Raw genomic sequence first — 21397 nt, forward strand, 5'->3', positions numbered from 1 at the left:
GTGTTGACGTAGCAAACACACCTCAGCCACTGTGTTGAGGTGTGTTGACGTAGCAAACACACCTCAGCCACTGTGTGGTGTGTTGACGTAGCAAACACACCTCAGCCACTGTGTTGGGTGTGTTGACGTAGCAAACACACCTCAGCCACTGTGTTGAGGTAGTGTTGACGTAGCAAACACACCTCAGCCACTGTGTTGAGGTAGTGTTGACGTAGCAAACACACCTCAGCCACTGTGTTGAGTAGTGTTGACGTAGCAAACACACCTCAGCCACTGTGGAGTAGTGTTGACGTAGCAAACACACCTCAGCCACTGTGGAGGTAGTGTTGACGTAGCAAACACACCTCAGCCACTGTGGAGGTAGTGTTGACGTAGCAAACACACCTCAGCCACTGTGTTGAGGTGTGTTGACGTAGCAAACACACCTCAGCCACTGTGTTGAGGTGTGTTGACGTAGCAAACACACCTCAGCCACTGTGGAGGTGTGTTGACGTAGCAAACACACCTCAGCCACTGTGGGTGTGTTGACGTAGCAAACACACCTCAGCCACTGTTGAGTGTTGACGTAGCAAACACACCTCAGCCACTGTGTTGAGGTGTGTTGACGTAGCAAACACACCTCAGCCACTGTGTTGAGGTGTGTTGACGTAGCAAACACACCTCAGCCACTGGGTTGAGGTGTGTTGACGTAGCAAACACACCTCAGCCACTGTGGTAGTGTTGACGTAGCAAACACACCTCAGCCACTGTGGGTAGTGTTGACGTAGCAAACACACCTCAGCCACTGTGGGTAGTGTTGACGTAGCAAACACACCTCAGCCACTGTGTTGGTAGTGTTGACGTAGCAAACACACCTCAGCCACTGTGGGTGTGTTGACGTAGCAAACACACCTCAGCCACTGTGTTGAGGTGTGTTGACGTAGCAAACACACCTCAGCCACTGTGTTGAGGTGTGTTGACGTAGCAAACACACCTCAGCCACTGTGTTGAGGTGTGTTGACGTAGCAAACACACCTCAGCCACTGTGTTGAGGTGTGTTGACGTAGCAAACACACCTCAGCCACTGTGTTGAGGTGTGTTGACGTAGCAAACACACCTCAGCCACTGTGTTGAGGTGTGTTGACGTAGCAAACACACCTCAGCCACTGTGTTGAGGTGTGTTGACGTAGCAAACACACCTCAGCCACTGTGTTGAGGTGTGTTGACGTAGCAAACACACCTCAGCCACTGTGGGTAGTGTTGACGTAGCAAACACACCTCAGCCACTGTGGAGTAGTGTTGACGTAGCAAACACACCTCAGCCACTGTGTTGAGGTGTGTTGACGTAGCAAACACACCTCAGCCACTGTGTTGAGTGTGTTGACGTAGCAAACACACCTCAGCCACTGTGTTGAGGTGTGTTGACGTAGCAAACACACCTCAGCCACTGTGTTGAGGTGTGTTGACGTAGCAAACACACCTCAGCCACTGTGGGTGTGTTGACGTAGCAAACACACCTCAGCCACTGTGGGTAGTGTTGACGTAGCAAACACACCTCAGCCACTGTGGGTAGTGTTGACGTAGCAAACACACCTCAGCCACTGTGGGTAGTGTTGACGTAGCAAACACACCTCAGCCACTGTGGGTAGTGTTGACGTAGCAAACACACCTCAGCCACTGTGGGTAGTGTTGACGTAGCAAACACACCTCAGCCACTGTGGGTAGTGTTGACGTAGCAAACACACCTCAGCCACTGTGGGTAGTGTTGACGTAGCAAACACACCTCAGCCACTGTGGGTAGTGTTGACGTAGCAAACACACCTCAGCCACTGTGGGTAGTGTTGACGTAGCAAACACACCTCAGCCACTGTGGGTAGTGTTGACGTAGCAAACACACCTCAGCCACTGTGGGTAGTGTTGACGTAGCAAACACACCTCAGCCACTGTGGGTAGTGTTGACGTAGCAAACACACCTCAGCCACTGTGGGTAGTGTTGACGTAGCAAACACACCTCAGCCACTGTGGGTAGTGTTGACGTAGCAAACACACCTCAGCCACTGTGGGTAGTGTTGACGTAGCAAACACACCTCAGCCACTGTGGGTAGTGTTGACGTAGCAAACACACCTCAGCCACTGTGGGTAGTGTTGACGTAGCAAACACACCTCAGCCACTGTGGGTAGTGTTGACGTAGCAAACACACCTCAGCCACTGTGGGTAGTGTTGACGTAGCAAACACACCTCAGCCACTGTGTTGAGGTGTGTTGACGTAGCAAACACACCTCAGCCACTGTGTTGAGGTGTGTTGACGTAGCAAACACACCTCAGCCACTGTGTTGAGGTGTGTTGACGTAGCAAACACACCTCAGCCACTGTGTTGAGGTGTGTTGACGTAGCAAACACACCTCAGCCACTGTGTTGAGGTGTGTTGACGTAGGAAACACACCTCAGCCACTGTGTTGAGGTGTGTTGACGTAGGAAACACACCTCAGCCACTGTGTTGAGGTGTGTTGACGTAGGAAACACACCTCAGCCACTGTGTTGAGGTGTGTTGACGTAGGAAACACACCTCAGCCACTGTGTTGAGGTGTGTTGACGTAGGAAACACACCTCAGCCACTGTGTTGAGGTGTGTTGACGTAGGAAACACACCTCAGCCACTGTGTTGAGGTGTGTTGACGTAGGAAACACACCTCAGCCACTGTGTTGAGGTGTGTTGACGTAGCAAACACACCTCAGCCACTGTGTTGAGGTGTGTTGACGTAGCAAACACACCTCAGCCACTGTGTTGAGGTGTGTTGACGTAGCAAACACACCTCAGCCACTGTGTTGAGGTGTGTTGACGTAGCAAACACACCTCAGCCACTGTGTTGAGGTGTGTTGACGTAGCAAACACACCTCAGCCACTGTGTTGAGGTGTGTTGACGTAGCAAACACACCTCAGCCACTGTGTTGAGGTGTGTTGACGTAGCAAACACACCTCAGCCACTGTGTTGAGGTGTGTTGACGTAGCAAACACACCTCAGCCACTGTGTTGAGGTGTGTTGACGTAGCAAACACACCTCAGCCACTGTGTTGAGGTGTGTTGACGTAGCAAACACACCTCAGCCACTGTGTTGAGGTGTGTTGACGTAGCAAACACACCTCAGCCACTGTGTTGAGGTGTGTTGACGTAGCAAACACACCTCAGCCACTGTGTTGAGGTGTGTTGACGTAGCAAACACACCTCAGCCACTGTGTTGAGGTGTGTTGACGTAGCAAACACACCTCAGCCACTGTGTTGAGGTGTGTTGACGTAGCAAACACACCTCAGCCACTGTGTTGAGGTGTGTTGACGTAGCAAACACACCTCAGCCACTGTGGGTAGTGTTGACGTAGCAAACACACCTCAGCCACTGTGGGTAGTGTTGACGTAGCAAACACACCTCAGCCACTGTGGGTAGTGTTGACGTAGCAAACACACCTCAGCCACTGTGGGTAGTGTTGACGTAGCAAACACACCTCAGCCACTGTGGGTAGTGTTGACGTAGCAAACACACCTCAGCCACTGTGGGTAGTGTTGACGTAGCAAACACACCTCAGCCACTGTGGGTAGTGTTGACGTAGCAAACACACCTCAGCCACTGTGGGTAGTGTTGACGTAGCAAACACACCTCAGCCACTGTGGGTAGTGTTGACGTAGCAAACACACCTCAGCCACTGTGGGTAGTGTTGACGTAGCAAACACACCTCAGCCACTGTGGGTAGTGTTGACGTAGCAAACACACCTCAGCCACTGCAGTGATGTAACAAACACACCTCAGCCACTGCAGTGATGTAACAAACACACCTCAGCGACTATATACATGTAGTGATGTTATAAACACACCTACAGCCACTTTGTATAGTGATGTAGCAAACACACCTCAGCGACTGTTTGTAGTACTAACGGAACAAACAATTGTTCTTGCTCCCTTGTGTTATAGATATTAAGCAAGCGAACATCAACAGACTTCCACTTCCCCAGCGACCAGCAGCTCCGCTCTGCCCTAACAAGGAATTGCAATAAATACACTGAAATACTGTTTATCAATATAATTTGGCGTTCTTAGGCTGAGTGGTAGCTGCAGTCTGTCCTTGAGTCATGGAACAGCACTTATAACTTCCTGACTGTGTTCATTTTTTACCGTTTTGCAGAAGTTTGTTTTTATATAATTGTTTCTTGTGAAATTTGTAGGTACGATGTCCGTATGTTAGTGTGTAACTAGTCAGTGGTCCAAGTCGGACCGAAACGTCGTCTGAGTTTTTGTGTGTTGAACTTTATTTCGTCTTATGTTGTTTTAGATCATAAATTTTGAAAGTCAAAGGCGAAAAAAGACTATTTAAACAACTGGCTATAATGTTTAAGGGAAAAATGCTAGTTAAAGTCTGTAAATCAAAGCTCCTCGAAAAAATTCCTTGACTTTGCATGTCATTTCTGATCTTTTTTTTTTTCTGTACCAGTCTTAGAGACCGGAGGAAACTTCAGCCTCTCTCCTGGGAGTCTTAACCTGGAAGTGGGCGTTAATTACCTTTTAGATACTGGACTTTTGGGGTGAAAATAATTCTAATGGTGTTCAAAACAGTATTTTTTTTTTGTATCTGTGGCTCTTATTAGAAGGGTTTCTTCTTTAGCCTGCAAGGAGAATATTTAATATTTTGCCAAAGCTTTTTTTTTTTTGGGGGGGGGGGAGGAGGGAGGGAAGACGATACAATCTTAGGTCTGTAGCTTCCAGGCCCAGTGTCGTGTGTCATTGTTTGGTGAGGTGCTGAAGCAACAGAGGAGTCTTCTGTTGGGACAATGTTTGGCTTTGTTAGATCTTTATCTGATATTCTTGATAAATCTCTAACAGCTATACAAATAGGGACTGAAAAACTTTCAAAATTGAGGTCTGATCACCGATCAGAGGCCAGGTCACAGACTGGGCCACGGGGGCACTAATCCCCAGGTATACCTCGAACTACCTCTTCATATTTTCCACCATCTCCAACAAATTTATCAAAGCTGAGAGAGATGAGCATCACAGACTATTCACATCTTCCACCGTTTTCCATATTCTGCATTTAATTGATAGTCATTGCTTGGCAAAACGTCTCCACAATAAAGATACCTGTGTTGCACACGTCTTGTTCATCTACTTGTCAATTTAGTGTGTCATTAATATATAATAACAGCGTCACATCGTCCAGGCAAATGCTTGTTGTGCAATGTGTGTCGTGTGCAGTACGTCATGTGGATCCCACCTGGTGTAATGCTGCACGAAGTGTTGGGAGTATGGTGTACACCACGTGGAGAACTGGTGACAAACAGGCTTCTTGTACCTCACTAGGCATTGGTTATGGTTCCTCTGCATGCTCATCCAGTTAAGCAAACACGTTACTTTGTTATTCAAGGGGCAGCACTAAATCCGTAGGGGTCATACAGCTCTTGGAAGAAGTGAGATTACCGCTCTGATTCAAGGATTTGGAGGGTAACTCAATTTCTATAGATGAAGACCCCTCTCACCAGCATCAGTTGCAGGCTGTTGCACTCGAAATCGCCGTGTTATGCATTACTGTAGGCTTTTGATAAGTCTCAGCATAACATGTGCTGTTTTTGTTAGGCATGACTTGTCCTGCACTCTTGTTAGCCGAAACTACTATATCTGGACCCGATTCCTGACTTAGGAGGAAGTCATACTTCACATGATTAAAGAATAAAGAGGCACCATACCGTGACGAACAATACAGTGTGACTGTGGTACAAATCGGACCGAAGCGTCGTCATAAGCTTCTGTCTCCTGTGTGCGGGGTAATTTGTGTATCTTCCCGGGACTGTGTAAATATTTCCCCCTCACTCAGATGGTTTCTCAGCCCTTTGTTATTATTTTTTCCAGTTTCTTACTTCACGTAGGGAAGTGGCCTATACGTAGTTTTATTTTCCTCCAGATTCTAATATGAAATATACAGTTGCTATTTTAAACCTGTCCGGGAAATAATCTGCTGAGGGAGGAAGCTGCGTTGGGAACAGCTTTGAACTTTGTTCATATTTATGTTCAGCTAATATCTGCAAACAGAATAAGAGATTTCATAAGCACATTTGCTGCAGATATATTTAAAATTATAGTTTATTTGGGAATCGCATGCGAATGTTTTTGCATCGGAAAGATTAATGGAGAGTGCAAGCGTGATTTCTAATTATGCAAATTTAGTTAAACTGCTTATCTGATAGCTGGATTTTCGTACATTTTATTAAATAAATGCCCCTCAAGGAAGGTTCATTGATGCTGGTGAGGAGCTCTTGATCTAGGGAATTGGATCTGTGCTTCAGTTTCCTGAATTGAGTCTAAATACCTTCCACATCCCCCCCACAGGCGCTGTATAATCCTACGGGTTGAGCGCTCCCCCATGATTATAATAATGAATGTGTTAAGCTGGAGAATCATTTACATTAACGCCATAACCGTAGTATTGTGGCAGCTGGTAACTTGGAAAACTTATCAAGTTCCCTCTTGAAGGGGGAATCTGATAAGTTCATCAGGCGAAGTTGTGATCACATTAGAGTGCGTGTTGTTAACACCAACAGCCTGATTGATTAGTCCACCAACCAGACCTCGTCTGGGACCAGGTTACGGGGCCGATGACTCTGGTATCAACAAGAGGTATAGAAGGATACCTAAACCTTGTGTAAACTCAGTGTAAAGTTAAATACATATGATTCCTCGTGTCTACTCAGCGATGCCATTTGTTTGTATAGTTCACTCCTCGGTATATGTTCATGCATCTTGTCTTTTGCAATAGTACTCTGTATTATGAAGTGAGCGGTATACCAGGAGAAGGTAGAGGAAGGAACCTAATAAACCTTTTAATAATAATAAATTTATTTCTACAAGTACATGTTAGCTAGCCCTGTGTACCTTATACATCAACGATATACTACTATATGGAAAGCTGCTTGTTTTGCAGAGCATTTCCAGCAAATTAAGTCAGTTTTGTCCTAGGATGCGACCCACACCAGTCCACTAACTCCCAGGTACGCATTTTACTGATGGGTGAACATAGACAACCGGTGTATAGAAACACGCCTAATGTTTCTATCCTCGCTGGGAATCGAACCCAGACCTCGCCGTGTGAAGCGAGAGCTTTAGCCACCAGGCCGCGGAGCACCCTGTGTAAGCTCCGTATAAAGTTTGAACACTTACGACTTCTCTCTGTCTATTCAGCGATGCCATATGCTTGTATAGTTCAGTCCTCGGTATGTTTATGTATCTTGTCCTTTCCAACAGCACTTGTGTAGTATAAAGTAAGTCCTGCGCACGGAGAAGGTAAAGGAGCATTGTGTTGAGCCCGTCATTTGTGGCCCATTTAACCCCATCCCCTTTACCTCTTCCCCGGGCGTGATCAAGAGAGAAAAAGGTTGATGATCAAGGGGGAGGGGGGGCAGGGTTCATGCGTGTGACACCCAGAAGTGGGTCAGTGGGTAGTGAGAGGCGAGGTAAGGGGACCAAGGTCACCTGATATAAGTTCCATAAGCAAGGTCCTCAGCCTCGCGTTATTATTTTACACAGAGCTCTACAAAATAATGCTCTTGTGTTTATGAAAATCGACTAAATCTAACAAAAAAGTTAATTAACTGTAGACGAACAGAAACAAAAGGGATACAGCAGTAATATGCCTTACAGACACTTCCCATATACATCATTTAAATTTTTATAGTTTGTCCAATTTGTATCCATTATAAGGCGTTACAGCTTCGTTTAGTTATAGCATCGTTTGGTTACAGCTATATTTAGTAATAGCCTCGTTTATAGCCTCATTTAGTTATAGCCTAATTAAGTTATGGTCTAATTTGGTTACAGCTTAATTTGGTATGTTCCCCAAATAATATCTCATTTATTTACTCATTTTATCTGTACACCCAAAGAAAAATCTGACTTTTATTGTACTCCTTTCAAGATAGTATACCATAGTCAGGGCTTAATTTATTTTCACGCGGAAATAATTGTCGTCTTTCTTGGTGTGTTAATAGAATTTATGTTCATTCTGCAGTGTGGTGACATAAACCACACAGCATAATGCATGTGGAGCATCACCCCACAACACACTGCAAGTGAGACATCAAAACACACACACACACACACACACACACACACACACACACACACACACACACACACACACAGTCCTAGGACCGGTGCTGTTTCTGGTATTTGTGAACGGCATGACGGAAAGAATAGGCTCCGAAGTGTCCCTATTTGCAGATGATGATAAGTTGATGAGAAGAATTCAATCGGACGAGGACCAAGAAGAACTACAAGGGGATATGGACAGGCTGCAGACATGGTCCAGAAACTGGCTCCTGGAGTTCAACCCCACCAAGTGCAAAGTCAGGAAGATTGGGGAAGGGCAAAGAAGACCGCAGGCGGAGTACAGTCATGGGGGGCCAGAGACTACGAACCTCGCTCAAGGAAAAAGATCTTGGGGTGAGTATAACACCAGGCACATCTCCTGAAGCGCACATCAACCAAATAACTGCTGCAGCATATGGGCGCCTATCAAATCTAAGAACAACATTCCGACATCTTAATAAGGAATCTTTCAGGACCCTGTACACCGTGTACGTTAGGCCCATATTGGAGTATGCGGCACCAGTTTGGAACCCACACCTAGCCAAGCATGTAAGGAAACTAAGGGGTATGTCTTACGAGGAGAGGTTAAGGGAAATCGACCTGACGACACTGGAAGTCAGGAGAGATAGGGGGGATATGATAACGACATATAAAATACTGAGGAATCGACAAGGTGGACAGACAGGATGTTCCAGAGATGGGTCACAGCAACGAGGGGTCACAGTTGGAAGTTGAAGACACAGATGAATCGCAGGGATGTTAGGAAGTATTTCTTCAGTCACAGAGTTGTCAGGAAGTGGAATAGTCTGGGTAGTGATGTAGTGGAGGCAGGATCCATACGTAGCTTTAAGAAGAGGTATGATAAAGCTCATGGAGCAGGAAGTGACCTAGTAGCGACCAGTGAAGAGGTGGGGCCAGGAGCTGTGACTCGACCCCTGCAACCACCCACACACACACACACACACACACACACACACACACACACAGGAAGTATTTCTTCTGTCACAAAGTTGTTAGGAAGAGGAATACTCTAGCAAGCGATGTAGTGGAGGCAGGAACCATAGTTTTAAGACGAGGTATGATAAAGCTCATGGAGCAGGGAGAGGGAGGACCTAGTAGCGGCCAGTGAAGAGGCGGGGCCAAGAGCTGAGTCTCGACCCCTGCAACCACAATTAGGTGAGTACACACAACAAGTGAGACATCACCACACAAGTGAGACATCACCACACAAGTGAGACATCACCACACAAGTGAGTCACAACACGACACTACGAGTGAGACATCACACGACACACACTACGAGTGAGACATCACACGACACACACTACAAGTGAGACATCACACGACACACACTACAAGTGAGACATCACACGACACACACTACAAGTGAGACATCACACGACACACACTACAAGTGAGACATCACACGACACACACTACAAGTGAGACATCACACGACACACACTACAAGTGAGACATCACACGACACACACTACAAGTGAGACATCACCACACGACACTACAAGTGAGTCATCACAAAAGTAAACTTGCATCACATCTTAGTATTAACAAAAGTGAGGTTCGCTAATAGAACGTAAAACACCTTGATGCTGAACAGAGGAATGTCATTTGTAACAAAATTACGCAGTATGACAGTGATATTGTTTGTAAGTGAACTTTCTAACCATTTTCCTTAATACCCTTCAAGGAAGAGGTGCATTGATTCTAGCGAAGGGCTCTTGATCCAGGGAATTGGAGCTACCCCCTCCCCTTCGGAACAAACTAAGTGGTGTAAAAATTTTCAATGATTTTAGTAGTAATAATAATTTGGAACCCCGAGGAACTATTTTCGAGGGTTTTAAAGAATACAAAAAGACAATCGCTAGTAGTGTTAATAAATCAAGGCAAATGGTTATCGTACCGAAGATGGTTGAGTCACCATTTAGAAAGTGGATATAGGACAGTAATTTGAAGCTAAGAATCTATCAACTTTATCTCAATAGTCAGAAGATCCAATTCAAGGTTATTAATGTGCTTCATTTGTTCCCGATTTGTCGGTATCCACATATCCTTCCACTTAGTCACCTCATAAACACTTTTATTAACAATTTTCAGTGGAGTAGTTTGACGATGGGTTGACGAAGATACGACTTTTGTCCAACAAATTTATTGATATTTTGACGAAGGTATTTACATAGAGGTTCAATGATAACGACTGACAAGTTGTTTATTGTGTTGTGATGTAATGGTTCATGTGATGTGGCTCCATGTGATGTGTTGGCCCTATGTGATGTGTTGGCTCCACGCGATGTGTTGGCCCTATGTGATGTGTTGGCTCCATGCGATGTGTTGGCTCTGTGATGTGTTGGCCCTATGTGATGGGTTGGCTCCATGCGATGTGTTGGCCCTATGTGATGGCTCCATATGATATGTTAGTTTGCTAAAATGTGATAGTTTCTGTGATATCATGGTTCCGTAAGATGCGATGTCCTTTGCCCGTTCTCTAGAAACTGCAGGCTCGCTCTCCTCCCAGACTATCCTGATCATCGTCGACCCCCTTTACCGAGGTCACTTTAACCAAAGGAAATTGCTTCGAAAAGCCACCCATTATCTCGGGGGTCGAGTAATTTCACCTAAATGTCGCTATAAATCTGCAGCAAAAAGAGAAATTGAGCAGAATAGAGTTCCATGTAGTATCCTACTGTTCTAAATGGTATCCCACCACCAAAAACAATACAGCGCCCGGGGACGGGGGGAGGGGAGGAGGAGGTGCCCAAGTTTGCTCAAGAGACCTTCACCAGAATCAGGGTGCACCCCCTCCCCCCTTCACCTCACTATACCTCATTAAGGCTCCAAAAACAAAGCCGCAATGTTGATGTTATCATGACTGAACGCAGTTCTTGAGATAAGGAAACATGCTGAGGTAGATAAGACTGATATGAAGCACATAAGTGGCGTGTTTGGTCCCTGAACTCTTGGGAACTTCCGCTGGCTGTGATTGATGCCTGGTGTGTTGATTGTTGTGTAGTAGGCTGTTGTTGGCTGTTATCCCCAATCAGAATACTGTACACTAACCAAGAAGTGTATCACTCTGGATATGCACTGATAGTTTACTTCAGTTCTTATTTTAGTAATTAGAGCATCAATAATGTAAGCTTCCTGGTGAATTGGAGCCTTAATGACCCACTTGCAGTTCATTAGTTTTAAATCTAACAAACTTTCACATCGTTAACATGTGTATACATTATGTGCTCTCTTTTACAGGATGAGTCACAGGTGCATAAACAAGCCACTCTTGGCGGTAATAATTAATCTTCATAATGCGTGGGGACAAGACCAAGGAGCACAAAAGCTGAACACCAAAAATGAGTCTAAGAAAGAATATATTTCATCGGTGTCCCCTCAAGGGAGGTTCCTTGACGCTGGTGAGGGGCTCGTCATCTAGGGAATTGGATCTGTGCTCCAGTTCCCCGAATTAACTTGACTCACGAAATCGTAATGACACGATTGCAAACAAACCATACCCCGGCCGGGATTGAACCCGCGGTCAGAGAGTCTCAAAACTCCAGCCCGTCGCGTTAGCCACTAGACCAGCTAGCCACAATAAGATTCGTCCAACTAGGTATATTTCTACACCATAGGAAGGTTAGCACAGGCACCACTGTGACCACAAATGCATGTTGACGGCAGTGAAGGGACTTGAGCTAGAGTTCGTCACGGCCACGCTAGCTGGAGATTCGTCTGTAAAAACTTGCATTTGTGGTCACAGTGGTGCCTGTGCTAACCTTCCTATGGTGTAGAAATATACCTAGTTGGACGAATCTTATTGTGGCTAGCTGGTCTAGTGGCTAACGCGACGGGCTGGAGTTTCGAGACTCTGACCGCGGGTTCAATCCCGGCCGGGGTATGGTTTGTTTCCCCGAATTAAGCCTGAATACCTTCCAATCCGTCCCCCAGGCGCTGTATAATCCTACGGGTTTAGCGCTTCCCCATAATTATAATATCATCGGTGTGTAGTGAATGCATGAAATTCACTAGATGGAAAAAAAAAATTGTTGGAAAACATATGTGGGTTAAACTGTTTATACAGACGCGCGCGCACACGTAACTGCATCTTGCAGACCTATTTAACGTTTTGAGAGATAATAGTCTCGTGCTGCAGGTAGTAATATATATAACTATGATGCTCACGAGTTTAGCACATTTTTGTGAATACAGTACACAATTATCCATATACAGTAATTTTAGTATTATATACACAACTGACAAGTACTACATTAATAAGACATACGCAACACTTGGTTATCTTTATTATAGAGACATTTCTCAATCAGACTTAACAATCTAATACTGAGAATGTTGACAGATGATGAAAGACATGAAGTAGTAGTTTGAGGTGATCTCTTCCTCGGTCTTGTTAGGAAATGTTCAGTCCCCCCCCCCCCCCCATCCCCCAGACTTCAGAAATGCGCAAAATCTTCAGCTGATCTGGCTTCCATGACGTTTGATGTGCTCTTCCAAAAAGAGGTATTTGTTGTGTGATAAGAGTCACGTTTTTTGAAGTCACGTATTGTATCGATATATAGCACGTAAACCACGTGCCACTGTAGGCTACATCACCAGCGTTGTTACAGTTCCAACTGATAGTTGGACTTCAAAGTGTGGGAAACTTCAGCATCCTGACCTCAGTAGAACAATACCTTTCGAATGTTGCTCTCAGCTGTTCAGATAAGATAAGACTTCGTTCGGATTTTTAACCCCGGAGGGTTAGCCACCCAGGATAACCAAAGAAAGTCAGTGCGTCATCGAGGACTGTCTAACTTATTTCCATTGTGGTCCTTAATCTTGTCCCCCAGGATGCGACCCACACCAGTCGACTAACACCCAGGTACCTATTTGCTGCTAGGTGAACAGGACAACAGGTGTAAGGAAACGTGTCGAAATGTTTCCACCCGCCGGGAATCGAACCCGGGCCCTCCGTGTGTGAAGCGGGAGCTTTAGCCACCAGGCCACCGGGCCACCTCTTATTTTTTTTTTTGTCATCTAAAGAACCAGAAAAGTTGAGAAAGCACATGCAGTGTGTTGATGGGCATAAAGAAAGGCATAAATACATATACATATACCTGGAGAGAGTTCCGGGGGTCAACGCTCCCGCGGCCCGGTCTGTGACCAGGCTTCATGGTGGATCAGGGCCTGATCAACCAGGCCGTTACTGCTGGCCGCATATATGCATACATTGGTTGCCATTAAAAAACACAAGATTGCATTAGCTATATGCAAATAATTTGAGATGTTGCTAGAGCTCATCAGGATTGTTTCTTAATGTTTTAGACACCTCAGTAATTTTTCTTGTCCTTTGAATGAATATTAATAAAATTAACCTATACTAACATCTCGCGGTAGTTGGTCTCTGTAAATGGGTGAGAGATGCTATAAAATACCGACAGTCGTGAAATAAGACGCATGCGGAGTTAGGATGTTTTATTGAGGAAGCTGTAAGTGGCTTCCGTGGTCCTGCAGAAAACCATGCGTGTCGAAATGTTGCCACAAAATATCCTAGCATCCGTATTTGATTGTCTAGTATCTCGTCAGTCATCCTGTGTTTTATGCGCTCACTAATATTTTTCTAAGACTGCAGTAACAAAATAGTCAACGCTATAGGACTGATTTTTGTTACGTTACATAATGAGTCACAGTTTAGTCTTGTGGCTGAGAATTGTAACTCGGGTTGAATTATTATTTTTAACAGTTCTTCATATAAATTATTATTATGGGGGAGCGCTAAACTCGTAGGATTATACAACGCCTGTGGGGGGGATGGAAGGCATTCAGTCTCAGTTCAGGAAATTGAAGCACAGATCCAGTTCCCTGGATCAAGAGCCCCTCACCAGCGTCAAGGAACCTCCCTTGAGTGGTCATATAAATATAACCCATCCGTTTGTTATTGGTAAAAAATATTGAAGTCGTCTAGTATTAAGGTTTTAGAGTTGGCTCAATTTTGTTATGATTACCAAGCAAAATGCTCAAGACTTATCACTGATGGATGAGTGGCAAATATTGCCAGCAAATATATCGGATTTAGTTTGACATCATTGATTAAAGTCATCAATTCTCCAGAGTTATCTTAGAAGTCAAGCCTGAATTGCAATCTAAGTTATATCTTATGGACACATCCTCACTCTGTTTTTATTAGGATGTTATATGCTTTTGTTAGGATGTTATATATTTTTGTTAGGATGTAATATATTTTTGTTAGGATGTTATATGTTTTAAACTATTATGCAGGTTTAGCCATCCGTGGCAAAGTTTGTCCAACCATGAGATGAAAATTAAAATAGCCAAAGTTTTGGAAGTTAGTAATTGTTCCTACAGTTTAGGTACAACTGATCATACAGTGACATACATGAAATGTAGTGTGTGTTTTGGGGTCAGGGACAGAGAACGGATGAGTTTTGTAGCGTAGGTGAGGAGTAATGATACGTGGAAGGGGAGTGGTGAAGAGAGAGATGGAGAGTGGGGGGGGGAGATTGTAGAGATGTTGGCAGCGCGTGCCTGCTAGAAGTAGTGGTGGAGGCGACAGCAGCAGCAGCAGCAGCAGGTTAGTCTGCTCGTGTAATTCAGCCCCGCGGCACAGTGTGTGCACCTCTCCTCCCCTCAGTGCTATCACCGGCGCACACACCTCTGCACACCTTAGTGCTCCTCCTACCTGTACCCGCCTCCCCTCGCCACCGTCTGCACTAGTCACCAGTATTGTGCTCGCTGTCGGAGGACCACCAGAAGGACATAGTCAGGTTGTGGAGGTGTTCCATTTGTGACTTAATTAACTGTAAACCGGGTTGTACCCACCACTTCTGTGTAGGAAGCCAAGACCACACATCGTGGCACTCATAACAACGCAAGAATGATCTCACCCATCAAATTTACTCGCCTTGTAAGTACAGTTAATTTCTCTGTTGTGTAAATGAAGTTTTGAATGTGATACATGACAACGTTTCCGTTGGTCTTAGTATCGGTGATAAGAGCCTCCGGCGAGTAATTAACGGACAGTTCGGCTTGCTAACAAACCTTAGTACGTGCAACTGACTTCTATTCGATTTGATATTTTTAGTATTCAGACCATACCAGTGCCTTGGGCGGTAGAAATATTAAGAGGCACAATGTTTTCAGGAACTGAGGCCCCAACGTTGCCTAAAGCTTCAGTGGTAATGAAATATACAGGAAGTTGGGTTACACTAGTATTCGTTGTATTGTCATTATTGTGAATTTATTATAGTTGGTAAAATAATTTAGTCGATTATACCAATAACTTTAAAAAAATGATTGCAGTAATATTTTTTTGACGATATGTGATCAGTGGAGATTAATGAGAGGAAAATATGTCTGGGAGATATAAGTCAAGAACTGCATTAAAAAAAAAAATGGGCTGGAGGATGAAAGCAAGCAGTCAGTATCTTGGGTTGTGTGACAGTACAGGCCAGAGTTAAACCTGTGTGTGGTAGGGGTTTAGGAGTGACTCAACCTGTGGCTGTAGTGGAAGGCCAGAATAGCACACCACGAGATATTTCTGAACCCTTACTTTACACCCGCTGCACGCCCACAGACACCCTTGTTTTTCTTTACACTTTCTGCACACGGCTCGTTCTTCTCTGCTACTATACTCTTCCCTCTGATATCCCCATACTCTATCGCCTACCTACCTTTGTTATATACACATTGAGAGTGCAGCTTTAATATTGTGTGTACTTGTGTCCCGGCTCATTTTCACCAAAGATAATGTGAATTATCCACATCTGTAAATATCTGCGATATCACATCTCAAGTTTGTGTCTAAGCCTGAGTTGAGGAAGTAGGTAGTTCTGCCATGCTAACGGCTAAAAATAACCGCAGGAGAGACGTGACTAGAAACCAAATTTCAACCAGAGTATCTCATGAATGATTTACTTCTCCATTCTCAAGTTAAACACTTTTATTCAAAGCCACAAGTCCGCCCTTATGAATTTTTCAGCCACAGCCTCCATATAACATACATACGAGTGAGCAGTTAGTAAAAATGCTGACCTAATTACCACGTTGTAAAGTAGGGTTTATAAGTATAATCATCTAGATACTCTTAGTATCTAGATGATTATACCTATCTGTATAGTAATTTACTCTTGCCTGTGCAGTTCCATCATGGAGTCCTCGCCTAACTAAATATATAAGAATGAAATTATAGATGTTTACCATGAGTCTAAAGCTACGAGGAAAGACTAGGCAAGTTATACTCACATCTCTGGAGAGGAGGCGCAGATATGGTCATGGCATAGAAGATTCTCTGGTGTTGACAGCCTCGACAAATATTTTTTGTTTTCATCTAAAGAACCAGAAAAGTTGAGAAAGCACATGCAAGTTACACACAAATAAGCCATGGGGATTAAATTTTTTCTAGTGTGGGGGACCCAGCCAGAGGAGGTAGAATTTACACAGCGTTTCAAAATGTGCAACAGATGATAGTGGTCAAGGTGGCGTTTTCTTCGTCAGGAAAAATGTCTCGTGACTGAAGTCTTAGTTGTATGATGATTCGCTCGACGATTAATCTGCCACTGGCGTATCAGAGCTGGTTTTCGTAGAGCACTCTCCTGCATACTGATTTTGTGTTCCCGTGATTGAGCAACGGCTGGCGTACCGGTGCTGGGTAACATTGATACGGCGGGCGTACCGGTGCTGGGTAACATTGATACGGCTGGCGTACCGGTGCTGGGTAACATTGATACGGCTGGCGTACCGGTGCTGGGTAACATTGATACGGCTGGCGTACCGGTGCTAGGCTTTCACCCCTCTAAAAAATCACATTAGTCAAATGAATGTAACAAGATATGTCTTCAGACTAGTTGAAAAATGGAAGACTACACAGTAAATGAACTTGAGCAGTATGCCTCTTCTGGCGCTTCATTTAATAATAATAATAATAATAATAATAATAATAATAATATAAACTAGGTGTATTTCGGTCGCTGCGCAATCAGAGAAAATTGTCCCTGTATTGCATAAACCCAGTTCCCTGGACTTTAATGCAAGCGATAGGCCTAGTGCAGAGTTGAGCACAAGTTTCTAATGCAGTTAAATATTAGCATTAAAAATTTGAAGTGAAACAAAAAGAGTTCTTCACAAGTTATCATAGACATTAATATTCCAATTTCTTCACTAAAAATGGCAAGTTAGGACATAGCTCATAACTAATTCATTAACAGCACCAGGCTTCTAGGTAGGATACACCAGTGTTGAAATTTTGAAGCCAGTCAAAAGAAGCTGGCTAAAGTTATTGCATGGAAACCAATTTTGAGAATGGTCTAAATAAAATTGAGCAGAGAGCACCTACACTTGTCAGTTGTTTCACGAACATTCACTTAGTAATAGTTGACCAGCGTTGAAAATTGGAAGCCAGTCGGATAAGGTATTCAGAAGTTATAAACGAAAACCTTGGATGAAACTAATGAAGGACACTACTTATTAATGTGGTAGTTCAGCCATAAAGTCGTATGTACATATTTAAGCGTTTACTGAACTCGTGAAAATTAGAAGTGTCTATAAAAACAGAAGTTTTCAGTATTTCTAAAGTTTGTCTTTTGCATTTTTTATATAAAATTCTCAACAATCCACAGAGAAAAAATGTTTGATTTTTTTTATTTAAGAAAGCCCATTTTGATTTTTATATGTCAGATTGGCTCCTACACAGCTCATTCAAATTGTCAAATCAGTTGTGATCTTACAAGGGTCCAGGACGGACCGAAACATTAACGTAACATTCTTGTACTAAGTGTGTGTTTTTAGTGACTATATTGACAAGCTTGCCCCCCATACGGACTGAACTTACTGGGTACTGTCTTGCCTTTAAGATGCATCAGACATTAAATATTAGAGCCATGCATATATGTGAAGCGTGAATAAAAAATTTAAAAGTACAATCGGCAGATGTTCACATATACATGATAATTTCTTCACTGTCGTCAGTTTATTCCTGGAAACTGGGAATGCGTTTTACAACTTTGGTCATGGGGTGCCTGAATATGCAATTGTTTTTTCTCCTAGTTAGCGTAAACCAATATTGAAAATTTGAAGTCGATAGGATAAGGCCTCGTGTTATGAACGAAATGAAATCGAGAAGTTGGAAGATAGAAAAAAAAAATTCCTGCAGACACTTTAAATTAATGTCTTTGGGGATAAGTAACTGTATGTCACTGGAGGTTGTAGTTTGTCAAAGGGAGAAATGATGAGTAAATATAAAATACACCTGGACACGGAGAAGGTAAACATTGACATGGAACACCCATGTCACTGTAGGTGTAAAAGTAAAGAATGTAGTAGTATTAGTGACTGACTATACGAGGATTCAGAAGTATACGTTATACTGTACCTGTCGAGGGAGGTGCCAGAGAGGCTCTTGATCCAAGGAACTGGATTTATCCTCCCTTTCGTTGATTCGAACCTGATTTCCTTATGGGTCGTACAGCGCCTTGGGTCATGCGATTGAAATAGACGGGACCCAGGAGTGAGGTTGAACTCTAATCCTGCAGACTGGTGAGGAAGAGTCAGCATTTAATTATTTGTGAATAAAGTAAATAAAATTTTATATATATAAAAGATAAACTATATATCAGTAGAGAGGCAAAGTAACAAGCAAAGCGAGGCATCATATGACGGAGCACTGTGCCAAACCCTGGCCAGACGGGGGTTGTCTGCTGATCGTTCACACTCAGATTTGTTTCAGTATAGTACTCCTGTTGTAAACAACTATTTCACATAAAATATCAACTGTTACAAGTTGGTAAACGGGTTACCTGGTTTTAGTAGAATATTGAGATTTTTGTTTTATTTTTTGAAAGTCAAATTATTATAATGTAAAGCCAGACTTGGCCACTTGCCAGGCAGTATAAATATTATCTTGTTACATGCCTGCCACCCGAAGTGACGTCACGGTTCTCCAGGATTTGAGGAGGAGAATCTTTGATCAGTCTAATATAGTCCTGACAGATTTGAACTAGACAAATTGTTAGACATGAATGTGCAGACTAACACACTAAATCTGTACACCAAGAAAGAATATTATATTTTGTATGTACAGCAAGTATGTATACGATTTATCCTTATTCTTTGTACATTTTTTCAATATACATTTTTGTTTTTAAGAAGAGTGGAGAGTTGCCAGGTTGTTGGGTGCCACAGTGTCGTTTAGTCAAGGATTATGGTCAGCGGTTTTTGACACTATATAATCTATGGTAAAGAAAAAGTTATATGAATTTATTCATTATAACAAATCCTGACATTATAAATAGCGAAAACTATCGTTAACTGTGTTGGGTGTATTTTGTATATGTGAACTTTCAGTCAATATTTTTGTAAATACAGTTCACTTGATTTACTCACTGTTACTTTTATATTTCTAAAACGCGCATTTTTAAAACAATATATATATATATATATATATATATATATATATATATATATATATATATATATATATATATATATATATATATATATATATATATATATATATATATGTCGTGCCGAATAGGCAGAACTTGCCATCTTGGCTTAAATAGCAACGTTCATCTTGCCATATAGGGCAAGTGAAAATTTGTGTATGCAATAATTTCGCCAAAATCATTCTGAACCTAACGAAAAAAAATATATTTCACTGTGTTTGTTTAGTATTAAATTTGTGTAAACAAATCTAAAATATATTTAGTTGGGTTAGGCTAAAATAAATTGCGCTTGTTATAATAAGGTTAGGTAAGTTTTCTAAGTTCCTTTTGGTGCAAAATTATAAATTTTTACATCAACATCAATGAAAAAAATATATCTTTAAACGAATAAGAGAAAATTTTAGAAAGGACCTAATTTTAAATGAGTTCTTGCTAATTGACCAGTTTTACATATTCGGCACGACATATATATATATATATATATATATATATATATATATATATATATATATATAAATGGAATTATAAAGTGAGTTGAATACTTTTCTTTCAATCTGTGTGTAAGCCCTACCTTAACTATAACGTCACCTTGTAGACACAAACACCGATTATGTGAATTAGTACACACAGGTGTTTGAAGCAGAGGCTGTGTGGTATATATAAGCTGGTTCATCTGCAAACTACTTCTTCGGGGAGCACTGTGTAATGGTTTCTGCTAATTCTTTCTTCTCCCGTGTCCAACAACGTGTGCATGTGTGATAATTTATGTATATACTTATTGTTCTCAACAGTGTTATACTATATATATGTATTAAGTATGTACAAGATATGCTCTCAATAAAATATAAAAAAAATTCTTAGAGGGGTTTGGTAAACTCTTTTTCCATGCCTGATTTTTAGCAAGCTTAGGCTGCTTTGTTAGTTTCGGTGTAAAATGTAAAAAAATAAAAATGTAAAATTATATTTGTTTTTCCCTGGACGAAGGGGAATAAATTTTCCAATGAGTCGATAGGCTTAGCAAACCAGTGATGTAATTGTACATGTCAGACTTGGCACAGTGTACGTTAATATCCTGAGCGCATATATATATATATATATATATATATATATATATATATATATATATATATATATATATATATATATATATATATATATATATACACACAATAAGATCACAGTAAACAGGTGATATCAAAATATGCAAAACAACCACTGTGAAAGGATAGTGAAATTCCAAGCGCTTTCGCTTGATAATGTAAGAATTCACGAAAACGCTTGGAATTTCACTATCCTTTCACAGTGGTTGTTTTGTGTGTGTGTGTATATATATATATATATATATATATATATATATGGTAGATAAAAGACTGTTGAGTAGACTTCAGGATGTACATGTTTATAGAGGGGCCACAGATATATCAGATCACTTTCTAGTTGTAGCTATACTGAGAGTAAAAGGTAGATGGGATACAAGGAGAATAGAAGCATCAGGGAAGAGAGAGGTGAAGGTTTATAAACTAAAAGAGGAGGCAGTTAGGGTAAGATATAAACAGCTATTGGAGGATAGATGGGCTAATGAGAGCATAGGCAATGGGGTCGAAGAGGTATGGGGTAGGTTTAAAAATGTAGTGTTAGAGTGTTCAGCAGAAGTTTGTGGTTACAGGAAAGTGGGTGCAGGAGGGAAGAGGAGCGATTGGTGGAATGATGATGTAAAGAGAGTAGTAAGGGAGAAAAAGTTAGCATATGAGAAGTTTTTACAAAGTAGAAGTGATGCAAGGAGGGAAGAGTATATGGAGAAAAAGAGAGAAGTTAAGAGAGTGGTGAAGC

The 21397-nt window shown here is 42.3% G+C and overlaps 1 protein-coding gene and 1 long non-coding RNA gene across 5 annotated transcripts in view; one reads left to right on the forward strand and one right to left on the reverse strand.

The window, feature by feature from the left end:
• The window catches only part of LOC128695171 (uncharacterized), a 28318-nt gene extending 11732 nt beyond the window's left edge, over positions 1 to 16586 (reverse strand). The window contains exon 1 of the long non-coding RNA XR_008407961.2: positions 16371 to 16586. This is a non-coding gene — a long non-coding RNA (uncharacterized lncRNA). The remainder of the gene's footprint in view (positions 1 to 16370) is intronic.
• Positions 1 to 21397, forward strand: part of NaPi-III (Na[+]-dependent inorganic phosphate cotransporter type III) — a 241285-nt gene that overhangs the window by 123016 nt on the left and 96872 nt on the right. For 3 of the 4 annotated variants that reach the window (XM_053785658.2, XM_053785662.2, XM_053785663.2), the window contains exon 1: positions 14707 to 15033. The exons of the other annotated variant lie outside the window; for it this stretch is intronic. The gene's annotated coding sequence lies outside the window, so the exon portion shown is untranslated. Of the gene's footprint in view, positions 1 to 14706; positions 15034 to 21397 lie in introns of those variants that run through there. 4 annotated transcript variants of the gene reach the window in all.

The sequence above is a fragment of the Cherax quadricarinatus genome, chromosome 35 (genome assembly GCF_038502225.1).
Source record: "Cherax quadricarinatus isolate ZL_2023a chromosome 35, ASM3850222v1, whole genome shotgun sequence".
Lineage (NCBI taxonomy): Eukaryota > Metazoa > Arthropoda > Malacostraca > Decapoda > Parastacidae > Cherax > Cherax quadricarinatus.